Raw genomic sequence first — 16154 nt, forward strand, 5'->3', positions numbered from 1 at the left:
ATTGCATGATGAATTTAACCGATTTAAGTTGATTATATAGCGAGCTGGCAAACATTGTGAGTATAGAAAATATGTAGTAATTAATGAAAGAAGTTTAAACACACCATAATCATTTATATATAATGAATTAGTACAATATTTTACACTTCATACATTGCATGGTAAGATACATGAGTGACTTAGTACCACATAGAGTTCCTATCAAGGTCTAAAATATCGATGATATTGGAAATATCGGTAGTCCAAAAACACGGAAATTTCGATGGAAATATCGGGATAATATCGATATTTTAGACCTTGGTTGTATGTAACAGCGCAAGGTACTACCAGATGGGGTGACATAATTTGTGGCATAATTAGATGGTTTAAGAAAGGATCGTGTACATGGTAGGAGTAAATTTTTTGTACGTCCGCACCACGAACTCACATAGACCATGTGTGAGCTGAAAAAGATATTATTACACCTTAAACTAATTGCCAACTTTGCCGAATATTGTTCAGATAACGCTAAGGGTGTGTTTGATGAGAGACATTAAAATTTCCATGGAGCTTATAGGCTAATTATGTTAGGAACACACGAATATTTTTTTTTTAAAGGACTAATAAATGATTATTGCTGCACTACATTTAAGAGAACTTTCAAATCACACCTTGAAAGGTAAGGTGTATCATTTTGAAAGTCCATTTAGTGTCTTTCTAGTGCATTTATAGTGTCTTAGCACTAAATCTTTAAGTAGTTGAATAGTATCTTTATAGTATTCTTGTAGCAATTTTTAGGTAGCTCCAAACTATTTTTGCAAATGGGGATCTCAAGAAATGAAGTCTGGCACAATTCAGAAACCATAACACTAAAATACTCATAAATATATTCATGCTTAGAGCATTATACATAGTTTAGAAATCATAACATTAACTAAAACAACAAAGCAAGCAGTTTATATTTAGCTTGCTACAAACTCAAACTTATACTAATATTCCCACAATTACATAACTCAAAACTATTAAATCAACTCTAAGCACCTTGATATGTATAAAGAGACCCCAGATCAGCTCTTGAAAATCCAAACCCTAGAGTTTGAGCTCCAAATCCAAATCATCATCCCTTTGCTAGGAAGTCACTTCCTCACCTGCACCATTCCAATTAGTAGTATCATTATTTTCCCACTCACCTAGATAATCTCTTGTGACGTTAATAAAACCCTGTTCGGCCTCCTTCAGCTGATTATCCACTTCTCATGACCTAATCATTGCAAAAGCAACCTCATGAAAATAATTATAGCATCAAGACTTGTAGATGTCAGTAGGCCTAAAGTAGAGTGGACTATCCAATGATAACCCCATCCAGCTACATTCACCTCCAGCACCAGGTAGGCACCGGCAGCAGCTTGCTGGACCTTCGCTAGAGCAGCAGCAACATAGGGGATACTAACATAGGTTCCAATGGCATCTGCGAGTCTCCTCATGAGCTGATTAGTTTGGTATCGGTGGGCGTTTTGGTGGCCACCTAAGGCCTTGACCGGACGAGAAACCTTTCTCACAATGGGTGCACTTGAAGAGATATTTTTTGCCAGAGTTGGCCATGCTGTCTTCAGAGTTGGTGGCACCGTTTGACATGGTGATTGGTTTGGACAATGACAACAAGGTAAATTGAGAGAGAGAGAGAGAGAGAGAGAGAGAGAGAGAGAGAGAGAGAGAGAGAGAGAGATGGTTTGGAGGAAGTAGTGCAAATGAGGGGTTTATAAGGGAGTGAAAACAGGACTTGAAGTTGGATTCAATTAAAGTTTCATGAATGAACTTAAATGTAGTGAGATTTTGTGAATAAGGGACAGATTTGGTCTTGTGAGAGCTTTATGTATGTGCAGATTTAGGGCTTATGGGACTTGGATTACGAGAATTTTTTTTAAGCAATCTAGACAATCACACTGACACAAAACTGAGCGCAATGACGTTCTAGGATTCACATAGCCGACCCCACTTAATAGGAAAAAAATTTGTTGTTGTTGTTGTAGAAAATCACACAGTTTTAGTTCCTTGTTTCCTTGTTTTCAGACATTTTTTATTCTTCTGTTCACCACTCCGAAAAGTGTGCCTTGATGTATATAAATTGTGTCAAATTGTGAACCCTTTTGAACCTCAACTTTCTTAAAACCCACATAGGTTAAGTAACGAAACGTATATAAATTAGAAGATAAATACAACACTTACATACATATGTCTGTACTTTCCTTAACCGGTAGTTTTTGGTATGAAAATGTATATTCACTGGTGAAACATCCAGGGCAAAATTATATGTCTGTATTTCACATATGCGCTAGCCAGAAACATAGTGAGATTTAATTTGACTTAATATACCTTGGTGGATAGGGCCTTCGTCTTCACTTGCTACTTCCCGGTTCAAACCTTCTCTCCTCCTCTTAGTACAGCTTAGAGTAATAATATTGATTTTAATAATAAAAAAAAACTTCAGATATGAATGTAATTTTTGGAGCATTAATTATGTCGTCAATTGTGCCTTTATGTTCTACACTAATATATTGCATCCAAAAAGTTTAGATAATCAATCATTTTGTCAGTGCGTTGTTGCATTTCATCTGATACATATATGCACCCACAATATTTGGATGATTTATTTATTTTGTTAGTAATGCGTCTCTTAGTTTTCGACAATAATATAATACGCAGTTTACACTTTTAGAGAATAAGTTATTTTGTCGGTGCATTGACATGTTGTTTCAGTGCATTGTCGCATAGCGCCCGATACGCCCGATACTTATATACTACACTTGAAACTTTTTGAACACTAATTATTTTGTTCGTGCATTGTCGCACATTTTTTGACACTAATCTAGTACTCCACCCAAAAAATTTGGAAAATTAATTATTTTAAAAGGTTGCAGCAGTTCGTCTAACAATAACGTATCTATGCTGCACATAAAATCTATCATACAACAGCTAACAATACTGCATGTGAAATTTATGATATTAACATTGAAAATACATATTTATCACTAACAGTATTTGAAAATATTTTCACTAGTTGATTCATTCAAGGACCTTAATTATTAAAGGAAGAAACTAATTTTCGACGATAATTTCATTGTTTTTTTTTTTTTTTTATCTAACTTAACTGAAACTCGGACTAAATCTTCACATTGGATATCTAGGTTGAATCTAGAAGCTATTACCTATATATATGGGTTATTTTAATGACAGTCCACAATTTGTTCAATAGAGTTCTGCTCTCTTAAGATCTTTTTTTTAGGACTTATAAAGGAGCAAATTCATATTAACCACAAGATTATATTAGTTTAGATTCAAATTAAGGCTTAAAAGTTTGACAACTTAATAAACCAAAACTTAAAATCTATGAACCATTTGAAAACTCATTTTCTTGTTTTGGTTTATTATTAAGTTGTCAAATATTTTAAGCCTTTAGATCCAAACTAATATCATCTTGTGGCTAATACACATTTGGTCCTCACACGTCCTCAAAATGAACACCTTAAAAGAGCAGAACTATTGTTCAACATATTTCCAACTGAAAACACTCCCAATTACTTTAGCTAAGTAATTATAATATATACCCACCTACTAACTAACTTACCCACACCACCCTGACACTCACCCTTCCATATAATACCTGGATCTTTTATCCCAAAAGCACAAACTGTCTTCACCATGAAACGATTAAATTAGCCCGTGAAAATTTTCAAGAACTTTACCTTTGGTAACAAAACAATATTGCTGCTAAATTATCTATAATTAGTAGCGAATATGACTGGTTGCCTAAAGTAATTAAGATCATTCTTAGGCGCCAAATTATCAAGAATCTAATCTCATGGAAATATATGTGCTTGATTAATCTTGAAAATGTGCCAGAAATGACAAATTAAAACTAGGGCACAATTAGCCTCCTCAAAAATGTGGTTTATCAATCTTGAAAACCATTTTTCTGAACAAACAAATGTTTTTTGCAAAATAAGTGAGAACTAGAGGTGGTGCCGTAAATCACTTTTGCCCGGCAGAGTTAACAACAAAAAATGATGGTCGAAACCTCCGCTAACTACCGAAGCAAATTACCAGTAAGACTGCATCCAGCTTAATTTACAGTCAACTTTATAACTAATTATGTCCGAATAATTACTTCTGTGAAGCCATATAAGTAAAGAACCGACATACAGGTGCGCACAAATCAATATGATGAAAGAGCAGTTACAAACTTTCAAATACAAAGACTTGACATATAAAGACTTAACATATATTCCATGATGTCTCACAATTACATTTTGAATTCATGGAGGACATAACCTCTTATAAGCATCAGTGGCGACAACACAAGAGAAACGGAAAACACACATACAGTACTAGAATTGGAAATAACCTAAACTTTTAAAGCTAGTACTCTTCTCTCTCTCCCTGGCTACATGGCGACAATTTATCCACACTATATGTATTTGAGCTTGAGATTATGCAGATATCAGCTCCCTAAAGTTTATTTTATTTTTCTAAATTAGGTTTTGTTTTACTTAATTATTACCTCTAGACAAACCTTAGCATATAAAGGATGCATATCTCTTAGGAAACAGAGAGACAGAGGGAAGAATCGAATAAATTGAACTTATTGGGGTTTGAGATTTAAGTCCAGCTCATCAGTCTTGGAAGTACCAGTTTTACCACTACCTCCACAAATCGAGTCTAAACCAGAACCAGACACCTGCATGTCATCACTTCCTATTGCCAAGCTCAGGGTCACATTAGGCATCCCCACTTTCAAATCATTATCATCATCAACATACTTAACCTTCTTGTTGTGACGATCAGCCTCCGCATCATCATTATCATCATGAACACGGTCGTTTTTTTTAGATCCACAAGCACCTGCATCACCAGCTCCTGATCCAAACCCTACCCCGGTCATTTTCGGATTACAATCCCCCGCCATTCCCATGAAATGGAGGTACTTTTCTGCACTTGGAGTCGTAGTTCTGCTGTTGTCGGTGATGAAATCATCGTCGCAAGCTGGAGGTGCCCATCTCAAGGGCTCAGGTGACAACACGTATACCTTGAAGCTGTCGTTTTCTTCAGTACAGCTGGAGCTGTGAGCTGAGGATCTGGAATTGTTGGACATGGAACTGTTTGACATCTTTTTCTTAAGATGGGAAAAAAATGGAGGCAAGAAGAAGAAGGGAGAGAGGAAAGAGAGGTGATGAGCAATGGAGCTTGTTGGTAGCACCAAGTGAAGAGGAGGAGAGAGGGTATATATAGGGGAGAAATAGGGTTAATTTTGTTGAGAGCATGAATCCTACATCAGGCAAAGAAGGGACCTTGCATGTGCTTATATGTAAATTGGAAAGGAATCTAACTGAAAGTTGAGGATGTCGTATGTCCTTAGATTTCTCTAAGTCACGCATTTCTTAAGTCATACATGTAACGCATACGAGCTTATTAACCAGCTTACTATACATATGTCCTCGGAGTGGTGTGAAATTAATATGCCACCTTTCGTTGCATATTCCTATAAGACGGATACAAAGGAAGAAGATAAATACAACTCTTATGTGTTTGTACTTTCCTTAACGTTATAGTCTAGTGCTGGTAGGAAATGTATAAGCTGATCCAGTTATTTTGTTAGAGATACTAGTAAACAAAAGGCTTTGGGCGACGTAGGACCTTCGTCGCGCAAAGTCAAAAAAACGTCGCGCAAAACGTAGGACAACGAACCCGCGTCGCGCACCGACCGTCGCGTCAAGGCAGTGAAGGAAGGGTTTGCGCGACGCAGAAGTGACCTACGTCGCTCAAAACCACTTCGCGCGACGTAGGTCTTCGTCGCGCAAAACCACTTAGCACGACGTAGGTCTATGTCGCGCAAAACGTAGGACAACGAACCTGCGTCGCGCACCGACCGTCGCGTCAAGGTAGTGAAGGAAGGGTTTGCGCGACGCAGAAGTGATATACGTCGCGCAAAACCACTTAGCACGACGTAGGTCTTCGTCGCGCAAAACCACTTAGCGCGACGTAAACCTTCGTCGCGCAAAACCGGAATGGTGGAGAAGTGTCTTTGAGTCTCGAGCTTTCTTGCCAGCAACAGATTTCTTCTGTTAATCATACAATATAAATGTTAGTGCGACTATTTGAAATAAATTATTAAAAAAAGCTTAAAAAATAACAAACAGTAAATTATTATTAAAGTATTTTGTACATACTACAAATTTTGGGTCCGTAAAATGTTTGCAGAGCCACTCTCAATCCTCCAGCCGGTCCTTCAACTCAGCTGGGTAACCCTGTAGACGAGCAATCTCCGGATCATCCCATAGCTGAAAATGCTTGTGAAGAGCGCACTTCCAATCTTTGTACCGGTTTGCTAAGGTCTCCTCTAAGTAGGCACTGACCTCAGGGGATATGTCCTTAAGATCAAAATTGACCTACAAATATGAAAAACAATAAAATAAATTTAATAATATTTGTAAACAAAAAAAAATGATAAAGGCTAAAAATTAATATACTAACCGTCAACTTGTCTCGCACCAGGTCCTTCGTCTCCTCAGGAATTTGTGCCCAACTCGTCCACTGCATAGGACAACAATACCGAATAACAAAACCACAGCTATTAACGACGCTGCTATGCTGCTGTGAGGTAGCCGCTCCACGATGTCGCGAGTCATACGCAATCTTGATCAAGGAGGCGGACAAACGTACGGCATGTGCCTCCTTCAGCATTCGATTGGGGCCCCTGGTGTTTTTTTTAGCTGCCAAAAAAAACTTAAATGGTAAAAACCCTAAGCTTAAATTTGTACAGAAAATTCGGCAAAACCTCCCTTAATCATAAAAGTACCTTAAAACAGTAATTAACAACCCACAACACATTTTCACAATCATAAAAGTAATAGTTTTAAAATGAAAAAAAAAACAGTAAAAGTTAATAAACTATGCAAAATATATACTCGGCTAAAATACTACTCTAGTAAAAGTTAAGATGGACCATCCACAAATAAAGAAACTCATATTGTAAAGAAGCGATGAGCGAGAGGGAAGGCATTTAAAAAAAAAAATTATTATTAAATATACTAAGAATGTAATAAAATTGCAAAAATCGCAAAAATCGTAAAAAACAAACATTCAAAAATCGCAAAAATCGCCAAAAATCACAATAACAACAATATAGTTTATACCAGCATGAGTCCGGATCTCAATTCAATTAAAGTAACAAATAAAAAAAACAAATATTCAGAGATCAAGTAAGGGGACAAACATTTTCGACGGATATAAACAAAAAATCACGATTTAACAGTAGTTTTAACTCCGATTTTGATGATTTTTTACGGCTACACTCCTTGACCCTATATGAATACAATGAACTAATTCAATCGTCAATTTAAAACATTTACACAAGTGGATACCACAAAATCATATGTTATAAACGGGACAAAAAATCGCAAACTTGTTTGTATATGTGTTGAGATCGCATACGCCAAAAATCGCAAAAAACAAACCTTCAGAGATCAAGTAACGGGACAAAAAATTTCGACGGTTATAAACGAAAAAAATCATGATTTAACGGTTATTTTAACTCCGATTTTGATGATTTTTTACAGCTACACTCCTAGATCCTATATGAATACAGCGAACTGATTCGATCATCAATTTAAAATATTTACACAAGTGGATACCACAAAATCTTCTGTTATACTTGATGAAAGTAAAACTAAAATCTAAGTGTTAGGGAATCTAACGTTTTAATGAGATACGCATTGTACTAAACTAGTTTCAACGATCCAACCGTCAAACTTGTTTTTATATGCATCGAGATCGTATACGCCAAAAATCGCAAAAAAAAACCTTCAGATATCAAGTAACGGGACAAACCTTTTCGACGGTTATAAAAGAAAAAATTCATGATTTAACGGTTATTTTAACTTCGATTTTGATGATTTTTTACAGCTACACTCCTGGATCCTATATGAATACAAGGAATTGATTCGATCGTCAATTTAAAATATTTACACAAGTGGATACCACAAATCTTCTGTTACACTTAATGAAAGTATAAATAAACTCTAAGTGTTAGTGAATGTATCGTTTTGATGGGAAACGCATTGTACGAAACTAGTTTCAATGATCCAACCGTCAAACTTGTTTTTATATGCTTCGAGATTGTGTACGCCAAAACTCGCAAAAAAAAAACATTCAGAGATCAAGTAACGAGAAAAAAATTTTCGACGGTTATAAACGAAAAATCACGATTTAACGGTAGTTTTAACTCCGATTTTGATGATTTTTTTATAGCTACACTCCTTGATCCTATATGGATACAATGAACTAATTCGATTGTCAGTTTAAAACATTTACACAATTGGATACCACAAAAGAAAAAGGCAATGAAAGAACCCCAAAAGAAAAAGGCAAAAAAAAAAAAAAAAACACTTTGCGCGACATAGGTACCCTTGCGTCGCGCAAAACAACTTTGCTCGACGTAAGGGTACCTACGTCGCTCAAAACAACTTTGCGCGACGAATACATACGTCGCGCAAAACAACTTTGCGCAACGCAAGGGTACCTACGTCGCGCAAAACATCTTTGCGCGACGTCTGTTCACCTACGTCGCCCAAAGTTAGGAAAAAAAGTGATAAAGCATATTGGTTTGGCGCCAAAACTTTTCACGTAGGGTTACCTTCGTCGCGCAAAACAGCTTTGCACGACGCCAGGCTTCGTCGCGCAAAGTGTCGTTGCGCAAAGTTAGTTTACGCGACGTTTTCTGTTTAGCGTCGCGCAAAGTATGTTTGCGCGACGAAATTTGCTACGTCGCACAAGATTCCGTCGCGCAAACATGTTTTTGTACTAGTGATATAAGTTAGAATTTAGAGAGAAAAGTGTTTAGAGAGTTTTTGGAGTTTTGCAAGAGTGTGGACCTAGGTTTTTAGAGAACATGGGGTTCAATATATATAGCATGGCCGGTCCCCTTTTTGAGAAAAGGTGGCCGGCCCTTTGGGGTATTTTGTGTGAAATGGGTGATTTAATTGGTAATTAATGGATTAATTAGGAATAAATCCATTAATTAGTCAATTGACTCAATTTATATGGAATGTTTTGAAGGTTATGAAATAATTACATTGTGGAAAATATAGGATGAGGATGGATGAAATAACTTTGAATTTGTTACCTATTTTGGGCATTTTTGACTTGATTGAGGGATGATTGTCCACTGCTCGGGCGTAGGAATCCCGATGTGCCTCGAGGGTAATTTTGTCATTTTTACCCAAAAATCCATGTGTCGCTTTTTGATTATTTTTGTCTCCACAAATGCCCCCACACATGTTGGGCTGCTCGCAAGAAAGGGCAGTAGGTGTAGAGCTCTTCTTGCTTGAGGAAACTAAGATTGTTTCCTATTTTGATGTTGATTCCTTCTTTAATTGGAAATTAGATCCTTCTAGGAATGAGAAATAAATTTCTCTCAAAGCCTATTTAAGTCCAACTTAAGTGGGTTATTAAATCAACTTTGGAAGGCAATTTATTATACCTTACAAGAGAGAGAGAGAGCTTAGAGGATATTTGTTCCCTCTTCTCTAGCAATCTTCTACATCTTGCCCGTGCAAAGGATCGTCTTCTCCGCGCCACACCGAAGTAAGAAAAAATTAATTTTCCTTGTCTTGTTCTTGGATAGTGCTGTCACGGGCCAGCCGTCAGGTTGGTGCAGGACGTCGACTGGCAGGGGCCAGAAGTCGGTTCGGCATGGGCCAATGAGGTGTTGTGGCAGGGACCACTGCTTGGGCCGCTTGGCTTGGCTAGTGCCAAGGGTAGCGTGCGCGGTTAAGGCCATAGATTGAGACGCTATGGCACAGTGCTAGGCAAGTTGCATGGTTCTTGTCCTTTGGGTTCTTGGTCCTGATGCGGGCCAGGCCAGCGATTGAGAGAAATGAAAAGGTCACGGGCCTTATGGGCTGCTAGAATGCTGGGCATGCAGGCTTCATACCAGCTGGTCCAAGAGAAAAAAATGAAGGAAACGCCAGTATGGGTTGAGCTCCCCTGTTGAGTACCGTGAATAGAGTTGACTGCTTAATTCTATTCGCAAGGAGAAATGTGGGCTGTTCCCGAGAGAAGGTAAAGAGGATCGAGGTAGATGTATTGGCTCGTCTGAACGTTGTCGTGGAGCCTATTATGAATAAAGGTGGAAAGAAGAGATATTCCCCACCTGCTCAAGAGATGCCGATTGAGAAAACTGAAGACTTCTTCCGCTGCTTGTGAGGGTCTGCCTGTTGCCGAGAGTCTTGTGATTGACATAACTTCTTCCAATGGGAAGAAAAATGAGGCTGTTATCTGAGTATATGGTGTTTGCCATGTCGAGAATGGCATGTACAATTGTTGATAGTATTGCTCAGTGTAGAGGTCTTGCCATGCCCCTAGTGCCGAAGTCTATGCCAAGACGTCCGTTGGGAACAAAGTCCGGTTCTCATTCGGAAAGGCTTGCTATTATGAAGAGCAATAAGGTGGACTTTGCTACTAAAGTGGCACTAAGGCCCATTCCCTTTGCTGCTGAGATTGATTCGCCTACCAGGAAGGATGAGATTGTTCACGTGGGCAGCTGTGAGAAATTCACTAAGCCTGCTTCTAGGGAGGTTGCTGAGATATGTGTGCTCTTAAAACCAGATCTGCTTGAAGACATGGATGCTTGTGCCAAGTTTGTTGATTGCGTTTAGAAAGGTTTGTTTGCCCAAGTTCTTTTGCGAATCATACGACCCAATATAGAACAATTGCTCTGCTTGCTATAATACAAACATAGCAAGGTTGCCAAGTAGGTGGCGAAGACTATGGCAGTTGAAGTTTATTCCTCGACCGAGGAGATTAAGAGGTTGGATTCTTAGCTCATTACTTTGAAGGGGTTTAATATTTCTGCCTCCATTTCTCTGCAACTTGAGACCGCTTGCCAAGATATTATTGACTTGAAGACTAAGCTTGACGCGATCCAAGTTAAGTATAAAAGTGTAGAGAAGGAGATTAGATGTTACATACCTCAGATTCAAGATCTTGAGTTTGCAGTTTCTGAGCTTCATTTCGCTGTTTATGCAAAGGATGAAAAGTTGATTACTTCTTATAATCAAGTGATCCACTTCAAGAGAGTCGTCGATAGGCTTGAAACCTAAGTGTTGGAACTTCAAGGTGTACTGAAAATCAATGAAAGTCTGAAGAAGGAAGTGGATGAGTTGCAGTGCATCCATGTTGGTTTGCTCGAGAAGGATGAGTAGCTGAAGGGTGAGAAGGATGAGCTCGAGGTTTCGAGACCTTCTCTATTTCTCCGGAATACTTGCTTGCTTTTACTTTTAAGGTTTCCATTGGTGAAGTAGTTTGAGAAGTTAGTGCCCAGGCTGGGGCAGCCAAGGGTGAAGTGTTGAATGATGTCACTGCTAAGAGCGTCATTGCTGCTGAAGATGTGGCGACTGAGTAGTCGTGGGATGTCCAAGCTGTTGAAGTATAGCCTTCTAGGTGGCCTTTAGGATTTTCTTTGTTTTTCCTTGTAGCTCTTGTTTTGCTTGAACTTCTTCGGCCTTTGCTAGTTGTTTACAGACATGTTTCCTTCGCTTTTCTTCATCTTCACTTATTTTGTTCATGCCCTAACCTTTAGACTTTATAGACTAGTGGCATGTGTGCTACTTTTCTATAAGCAGACAGGCCCGCATAGCCTATGCAGCCATATATGTTGGTGTAGAACTTTGCAAAGTTGTTAACCATAGGGTTGGCAGCCGGATGCCTTACTTACAGAAGTAGACAAGTCTGCGTAACCACTAGGTTGTTAACCTTAGCTTTCTCCAATTCAGTAGGTTGCGTACCAAGTATCATAACACTTTAGGACTTAGTGTAGGTTGTTCTGCACTTAACAGAGGTGAAGCTTATCAACTACGTAGCATGTCGGCAGTGGATAAAGGTTCGTATATGCATGCTAACTTGTTTAACCTTTCACAAGAATGTGTTATTGTATAAGTCTAACGTGGTTTTACTATTCGAAGGGCAAGCCGTAGAGAGTCTTCCAAAAACCTTAGGCAACTTTAGTGCACTAGGTATCAACTTTAGGGTTATAGGACAACCGTCTATAGGGCGTACTGCATAATGTGCCCCATCCGTCTTTAGGGCCAAATTCCCCACGAATTAGGCCAAGAGACCAAAAAATCCATCAGTTAGAAAAGCCTTGAAAAAGACCATTGTGGCTACTTCTAGGAATCCCAGTTCAAGCCATCGTGCATCTAGTTATGCTAGGGCAGCCATGCTTATCCACATCTAGATATTCAAAGTGTAGAGTTTATCCTTCCGTCTTCGAGAGTTGACACATGTATGTGTCGGGGAATTGGTTTACCCTCTCGCACTAAAGAGCAATTAGTTTACCCTCTCACACTGGAAAGCATGGTTGGTCCCTCGGGGGGGGGGGTGCAATTCCTGCGATGAATCCCTAAGAAGGGTGTAATATTCTTTTGAAGTGCAGGAGTGATCAGTTGTTGTAAGCATGCAGCCAAGCCAAGTTGTGATTACTTCTGAATTCCTTATTGCAAAACGAGTGAAATAAACGAGAACTTAGTTGTAAGGTTGGAATTACATAACAACTGAATAGTCATCGGCCTGTGAGATGGTACTCGTCGAGCTGCTTGAGTCTTCAGGCTTTGATGTAGCGAGAGGTCACACATAGCACTTCCTCAGATTGTAGGCATTCCATTATTTTTTGATCTTTTTGTCATTTCTTGATGGCGAGGGTGTAATTATTCTTGCCACCTACTCTGCTGATCTTGTACGGACCAGATGGGATCTATCTTTTTGGAACCTTCTATGCGGGCAGTGATGGAGGCTTTTCTTAGGACTTGAACTTCAGGCTGGAACTGTTGAATCTTGGCCTTTTTGTTGTAGCTGAAGAGGAGCTGCTGGTGGTGGTTGCGATGCGGGTGATGGTGTGCTCACGCTTCTCTTCTGCCAAATATAAGCTTGTGGCCATCTGCTTACTATTTTGCTCAATGCTTGGTAGTAGAGCGATGATACTTGGCTTAATGACATTAGAATGAATGATTGCTTCTGAGCCAAATGCCAAAGAGAAATGAATCTCACTGGTTTCTCGTCTTTTGGTGGTGCGATATGCCCATAGACATCCGAGAAGTTCGTCTGGCCATTTTCCCTTCTTGTTGGTAAGGGATTTCTTGAGGAAGTTGAGGATCATCTTGTTGGATACTTTGGCTCACCTATTGCCTTGAGGATATCTCGACGTGGACATGTGCTGCTTGATGACATACTTTTGGAAGAACTTCACAAAATCTTTACCCACAAACTACGCGCAATTGTCGGTGATGATGGATTGTGGGATGCTAAATCTGTAATTGATGTTCCTCCATATGAAGCGCTTTATGTCCGTCTAAGTCATGGTGAAGTAGTCGGTTGCCATAATCATTATGCATCTGCCCCCAGTAACAGGCTGCATAGTTCTTACCAGGTCGATTGCCCACTGTATGAACGGCCAATGACTCGTCTGCAGGTGTAGCTTGTTGGCAGTGGTCGCACTTTTGTACTAACTCCTTAGCATCTTAGTGCATGGTAATAATAGCCTGCGTTAAGAGCCTTCTATGCTAAGGATCGACCTCCGGAGTGATTTCCACAAACATTTTCATGGATTGAGCTTAGAACCTTTAGGTCGTCAGGAGGTGCTTGGTAGTGGAGATGTGGTATAGTGTAGGATGTTTGGATGAGAATGTCATTCCACATGTAGTAGCATGCTGCCTTTATTTGGAGCTTTCTAGACTCCAACCTTTCCATGGGAAATGTGCCATTGACCAGGTAGTTTATAATAGAACTTTGCCAGTTTAGAGTTGTACTAACCTATGACATTTCGGCTGCTGGCTTCGCCTCTATGCTTGGCTAGTCTATATACTCCACTGGAATAGAGCGTTTGAATTGGTGGTTGAGGGTGGAGCCTAGGCCGGTTAATGCATCCATGTGAGTGTTGTCTGCTTGTGGAACTTAAGTGAGGATGTAAAGCTAAAACGCCTCAAGTAGTCTGGCTAGTGATTAGCTGGGAATCAGAATGAATTGCGAGTTTTTTCACCACCAAGTCTTTTGCTATTCGGAGGCCTATTAGCAGTGTCTCGTACTCTGCTTCGTTGTTGGATGCTTTGAAGCCTAGAATGATCGTCTGTTCGGGTATCGAATCGTCTGGGGTAATAAGGACTACACCTGTTTTACCTTTGTAGTTGGATGCGTCGTCAACATACAAATGCCAGAAGCCTCCATCGGGTGGAGCAAGCGTAGCTAGGGCGTGTTCGACTACTTTTGAGGCATCTTTGGGCCACTCTGTTGCGTCATGAATGCGCGGTAGGGAGTCGTGGAGCTGAGATCATGTTACACATAGCAAGAAATGCTCAACTACCGATATTGGACCATTCTAAAGCTAAATTATGGAGCAAGGGTCGGCTAGGGCTGTGTGACACACAGTAGGAGGTAGTGCTCAACTGCCTGTATATGTTTATCGTCACGTGTTTGGATTGGGCGGACTAGTGTGTCATGAGGATGACTGCGTGTGTTTGAAGGTAAAACATAAGCCTCCGGGTTACAACAACTATAGCCAAAGTTAGCTTTTGAATTTATGATAGCATCAAAGAGAGCTTTTGAACTGTGGAATACAGATAGTCGGGCCCTTAGCTCTTCTCGCATAATGGTAGACCTTATTGCCGCTTTAGATACCGTCAAACATGCGAATAAGTTTTCTGTTACTTCCTGTTTGGATATTAGGGAGGTGATGTCGGGTACTTCTTCAAGTCCTTGAATGTGCATTTGCGAGCCTCGTCCCAAAGTGCATGCTTTTCTGCCAGAGCAAAAGAGTTTACCAGAGTTAGATCTTATTTCATGATCAATTTTCTGAATAACGGGTGGTTTGCTTGAAGTCCTTTTTGGAAGATTGCTCTAGCTATCGAGTCGTTGCATATGACCATCATTGCCTTCTCTGCTTTGAACCTCTTCATATAGTTGCGAATCAACTTCTTTGGGTTCTTCTTGACGTTGAACAAATGGTCGGACTTCTTTTTGATCGAGCGATAAGATGAATATTCTTTGGTGAAACCAAAGTTAGTTCGTCGAAACTCCGGATAGATTGTGGCGGCAGGGTGTAAAACCAATCTTGTGCCTCACCTTGTAGAGTGGTGGTAAATATATTGCACATGAGATCGTCGTTGTTTTGATATAGGATCATTGCGCTTCGGTAGTGCTTTAAGTGTCTCTCTGGATCTTCATCCCCTTTGAAAGATGTCAAATGTGGCATACTAAACTCAAGTGGAGGCTCTGCCTGCTCGATCTCATCCATGAAGGATGACCTACTTATGTTGGTCATGTTCCGTCGCAATGCCTCGTCGGTGACCTCGTTGCATTAGAAATTGCCCAATCGCTTGGTCAATAATCTTTTACTTATTCTTGAATTTGTCTTTGTTGGGGTAACGGAGCTCTCAGTTACCCCTAGTCGTGACTTGCTAATCTAGGCTGCTCTTCCATGTGTTTGGCTCGTCTATGAGGCAGATGTGGTGTGCTCCTAGCAAGTGAGCAAGCTCTTTGCAGGCTGCTAGTTGAACTTGAGCCGGATTGAGTGACTGATTCTCTCCGTCCGTCGTGCTGCTTACTCCGATGTGAGGTGGAAGGTGCTCCTTGCGGGCTTAGCCGCGGATGAACACTTCGACTGGAAGGTTGCTCATGTTGACCATCGGAGTGTGACCCCAATCGTGAATGTATGCTCGTCCGTGAGCCTAATCGAGAGTGCATGCTCCTCCACGTGCCAAGACGTACACGCTATCTTAGAGGCTCAATCGGGAGTGTACATTGCCCGAACACTTGGTTTGTGGCTGGTCAAGTGGCTGCTTGCCTGAACGTTGTTGGAGAGGTTCTCTGTCTGCCCTTGTCATACTTCAAAACACCTTGTCTGGGGCACGTTGCATCTCAATGTGCTGCATAAGCTGGTTCACCAAGGTCGTTTGCTGTGCGAAAGCGCTTGTCAACTTTATGACTTGTCGAGACAAGTGTTGTTCTCCATTTGGGTTGGAATAGCTTAGAAGGAATGCGTCTCCTTAAGCAGTGGAAATGTGATAGACTCCGGGCGCGAGATTTGAGTTAGGAAGTGTCAAATCCGTAGAAAAATATGGTAAAAATGCTCT

General features: G+C 40.1%; 1 long non-coding RNA gene across 1 annotated transcript; it reads right to left on the reverse strand.

Moving 5' to 3' along the window:
* Positions 1–6036: 6036 nt before the first annotated feature.
* LOC114821083 (uncharacterized) lies at positions 6037–6704 on the reverse strand. Its single transcript, XR_003768498.2, has 3 exons — positions 6508–6704; positions 6204–6422; positions 6037–6095 (listed from the first exon to the last, which is right to left on the reverse strand). It is a non-coding gene; the product is annotated as an uncharacterized lncRNA (long non-coding RNA).
* Between the last annotated feature and the right edge of the window lie 9450 nt (positions 6705–16154).

The sequence above is a fragment of the Malus domestica genome, chromosome 14 (genome assembly GCF_042453785.1).
Source record: "Malus domestica chromosome 14, GDT2T_hap1".
NCBI classification, from domain to species: domain Eukaryota; kingdom Viridiplantae; phylum Streptophyta; class Magnoliopsida; order Rosales; family Rosaceae; genus Malus; species Malus domestica.